Genomic DNA, 4525 nt, shown 5'->3' on the forward strand with positions numbered 1-4525 from the left:
TATCCATTTGAGTTTGCCTGACTAAGATTTACAAGGTGACCATAGCTTGCTTCATACCAACAATCTCTGTGGGATCGACCCTTACTCGCGTAAGGTTTATTACTTGGACGACCCAGTACACTTGCTGGTTAGTTGTGCGGAGTTGTGTTTATGCCATGGTATTGAACACCAAGTTTTTGGTTTCATTACCGGGGATTATGTGATTTGTGAAAAGTATTGATCACAATTTCGCGCACCAAGTTTTTGGCGCCGTTGCCGGGGATTATTGAGTTTGGACAACTGAAGATTCATCTTGTTGCTTAGATTAGGTATTTTTTTTTCAGAATTCTTGAAGATGAATTCTAGACTTTCATGATGATTTGTTGAAATCTGGCTGGCTGTGAAGCCATGTCTAATTTCATTGGACTGAGGTTTCAACTTATCATCACAAGAGCTTGTTGATTTCTATCAATCTTGCTGTTGGAGCAGTGATCTACTAAGGCTTGGCTGGCCTCTGGCCATGTCTAGTGTTTTGGACCGAAGCTTTCTTTGAAAGCTTGGCTGGCTGTGAAGCCATGTCTAATTCCTGGACCGGAGTCTTAGACTAAACATTGCATGATTCCTGGAATTCTCTTTAAGAATTTTGATATCTTTTTCCACTTAATTTTCGAAAATCCAAAAAAATTTTACAAAATCATAAAATCCAAAAATATTTCTTGTTTGAGTCTAGAGTATCATTTTAAGTTTGGTGTCTTAAGGATCTTCAAGTAATTCTTGATGATTTCTTACTTTGATCTTTGAATTCTCTTGACTTGAGTGTTTATGTGTCTCATATGCATTAGTGTCAGTAGTATACAAACTGCTAAGTTTGGTGTCTTGCATGCATTGTTATTTGATTTTAGTTGCATTTTGATTATTCCTTAAAAACCCAAAAATATTTTTAATTTATGTCTTTTCAAGTCAATAATACAGAGAATTGAAGATTCAGAACATACAGCAGAGGAATTGCACAGAAAAAGCTGGGCGTTCAAAACGCCCAGTGAAGAAGGACAGACTGGCATTTAAACGCCAGCCAGGGTACCTGGTTGGGCGTTTAACGCCCAAAAGGGTATAGTTTTGGGCGTTAAACGCCAGAATGTGCACCATTCTGGGCGTTTAACGCCAGGATGGCACAAGAGGGAAGATTTTGTTTTCAAATCAATTTTTTTCCAAGTTCTCAAAGTCTTTCAAAATCAAATCTTTTTCAAATCATATCTTTTCAATCATATGTTTTCAAATTTGATTTCTTTCTATTTTCAAAGGTACTTGCTATCAATTAATGATTTGATTCAACATTTCAAGTATGTTGCCTTTTCTGTTGAGAAAGGTTTAATGTTTGAATCATATCTTTTCTTGATAGCCAAGTCATTAATTTTCAAAATCAAATCTTCTTAAAATATTTTTCAAATCATATCTTCTCAATCACATCCTCTTAAAACTAATCATATCTTCTTAACCATATTTTTTTTCAAAATAGCTTTCAATCAAATCTCTTTGATTTCTTATTTCAAAAATTCTTTTTCAAAATCACTTTACTTCTTTCCCACTTTTATTTTCGAAAATCAATTAGTTTTTTTTAAAATGTTTTCAAAATCTTTCACTTAATTTTCGAAAATTACCTCTCTTCTTCTCACATCCTTCTATTTATGAACTAACACTATCCTTTAATGCAAAATTCGAACTCCATCTTCTTTGATAAGTTCGAATTTTCTACTTCTGCCTTCCATTTTTCTTTTCCTCTGACACCTAAAGGAGTCTCTATACTGTGACATAGAGGATTCCATATTTCCTTGTTTTCTTCCCTTTTTTATGAGCAAGAGCAAAGACAAAAGCATTCTTGTTGAGGCTGATCCTGAACCTGAAAGGACCTTGAAGCGAAAGCTAAGAGAAGCTAAGGCACAAATCTCTGTAGAGGACCTAACAGAAATCTTCAAAGAAGAAGAACAAATGGCAGCCGAAAACAACAACAATGCCAACAATGCAAGGAAGGTGCTGGGTGACCTTACTGCACCTACTCCCGACTTCTATGGGAGAAGCATCTCTATCCCTGCCATTGGAGCAAACAACTTTGAGCTTAAGCCTCAATTAGTTTCTCTAATGCAATAGAATTGCAAGTTCCATGGACTTCCACTGGAAGATCCTCATCAGTTTTTAGCTGAATTCTTGCAAATCTGTGACACTGTCAAGACTAATGGGGTTGACCCTGAGGTCTACAGACTTATGCTATTCCCTTTTGCTGTAAGAGACAGAGCTAGAACATGGTTGGACTCTCAACCTAAAGAAAGCCTGAACTCTTGGGAAAAGCTAGTCAATTCCTTCTTGGCAAAGTTCTTTCCACCTCAAAAATTGAGTAAGCTTAGAGTGGAAGTCCAAACCTTCAGACAGAAGGAAGGAGAATCCCTCTATGAAGCTTGGGAAAGATACAAATAATTAATCAGAAAGTGCCCCTCTGACATGCTTTCTGAAAGGAGCATCATAGGTATTTTCTATGATGGTCTCTCTGAACTATCCTAGATGTCTTTGGATAGCTCTGCTGGAGGATCTCTTCATCTGAAGAAGACGCCTACAGAAGCTCAAGAGCTGATTGAAATGGTTGCAAATAACCAATTCATGTACACTTCTGAAAGGAATCCTGTGAACAATGGGACTAGCCAGAAGAAAGGTGTTCTTGAGATTGACACTCTGAACGCCATATTGGCTCAGAACAAAATATTGACTCAACAAGTCAATATGATTTCTCAAAGTATGTCTGGAATGCAAAATGCACCAGGCAGTACTAAGGAAGCTTCATCTGAGGAAGAGGCTTATGATCCTGAGAACCCTTCAATGGAAGAGGTGAATTACATGGGAGAACCCTATGGAAACACCTATAATCCTTCATGGAGAAATCATCCAAATTACTCATGGAAGGATCAACAGAGACCTCAACAAGGTTTCAATAATAATAATGGTGGAAGAAACAGGTTTAGCAATAGCAAGCCTTTTTCATCATCTTCTCAGCAGCAGACAGAGAGTTCTAAGCAGAACACCTCTGACTTAGCAACCATGGTCTCTGATCTGATCAAAACCACTCAAAGTTTCATGACTAAAACAAGGTCCTCCATTAGAAATTTGGAGGCACAAGTGGGTCAGCTGAGAAAGAGAATTACTGAACTCCGTCCTAGTACTCTTCCAAGCAATACAGAAGAAAATCCAAAAGGAGAGTGCAAAGCCATCAACATGGCCGAATTTGGAGAGGAAAGAGAGGCAGTGAACACCACTGAGGAAGGCCTGAATGGACGTCCACTGGCCTCCAATGAGTTCCCCAATGAGGAACCATGGGAATCTGAGGCTCAAAATGAGACCATAGAGATTCCATTGAATTTACTTCTGCCATTCATGAGCTCTGATGAGTATTCTTCCTCTGAAGAGGATGAGTATGTCACTGAAGAGCAAGTTGCTAAATACCTTGGAGCAATCATGAAGCTAAATGACAAGTTATTTGGAAATGAGACTTGGGAGGATGAACCCCCTTTGCTCACCAAAGAACTGGATGACTTGTTGGTGCGCGAAATTGTGAACAATACTTTTCACAACTCTCATAATCCCCGGTCATGAACCCCAAAAACTTGGTGTTCAATACCATGGCATTACACAACTTCGCACAACTAACCAGCAAGTGCACTGGGTCGTCCAAGTAATAAACCTTACGCGAGTAAGGGTCGATCCCACGGAGATTGTTAGTATGAAGCAAGCTATGGTCATCTTGTAAATCTTAGTCAGGCAAACTCAAATGGGTATGGTGATGAACGCATAAAAACATAAAGATAAAGATAGAGATACTTATGTAATTCATTGGTAGGAACTTCAGATAAGCGCATGAAGATGCCTTCCCTTCCGTCTCTCTGCTTTCCTATTGTCTTCATCCAATCCTTCTTACTCCTTTCCATGGCAAGCTTATGCAAGGGTTTCACCGTTGTCAGTGGCTACCTCCCATCCTCTCAGTGAAAATGTTCCTATGCTCTGTCACAGCATGGCTAATCATCTGTCGGTTCTCGGTCAGGCCGGAATAGAATCCAGCGATTCTTTTGCGTCTGTCACTAACGCCCCGCCTGCTAGGAGTTTGAAGCACGTCACAGTCATTCAATCATTGAATCCTACTCAGAATACCACAGACAAGGTTAGACCTTCTGGATTCTCTTGAATGCCGCCATCAGTTCTAGCCTATACCACGAAGACTCTGATCTCACGGAATGGTTGGCTCGGTTGTCAGGCGAGCACTCGGTTGTCAAGCGATCAACCATGCATCGTGCAATCAGGAATCCAAGAGATATTCACCCAATCGAAGGTAGAACGGAGGTGGTTGTCAGTCACACGTTCATAGGTGAGAATGATGATGAGTGTCACGGATCATCACATTCATCAAGTTGAAGAACAAGTGATATCTTAGAACAAGAACAAGCGGAATTGAATGGAAGAACAATAGTAATTGCATTAATACTCGAGGTACAGCAGAGCTCCACACCTT

At 39.5% G+C, this 4525-nt stretch overlaps 1 non-coding gene across 1 annotated transcript; it reads right to left on the reverse strand.

Annotated features, from left to right (window-relative positions):
- Positions 1-2370: 2370 nt before the first annotated feature.
- Positions 2371-2478, reverse strand: LOC112713628 (small nucleolar RNA R71). Its single transcript, XR_003158599.1, has one exon. It is a non-coding gene; the product is annotated as a small nucleolar RNA R71 (small nucleolar RNA).
- Between the last annotated feature and the right edge of the window lie 2047 nt (positions 2479-4525).

This window comes from Arachis hypogaea, chromosome 9, assembly GCF_003086295.3.
Source record: "Arachis hypogaea cultivar Tifrunner chromosome 9, arahy.Tifrunner.gnm2.J5K5, whole genome shotgun sequence".
Classification (NCBI taxonomy): domain Eukaryota; kingdom Viridiplantae; phylum Streptophyta; class Magnoliopsida; order Fabales; family Fabaceae; genus Arachis; species Arachis hypogaea.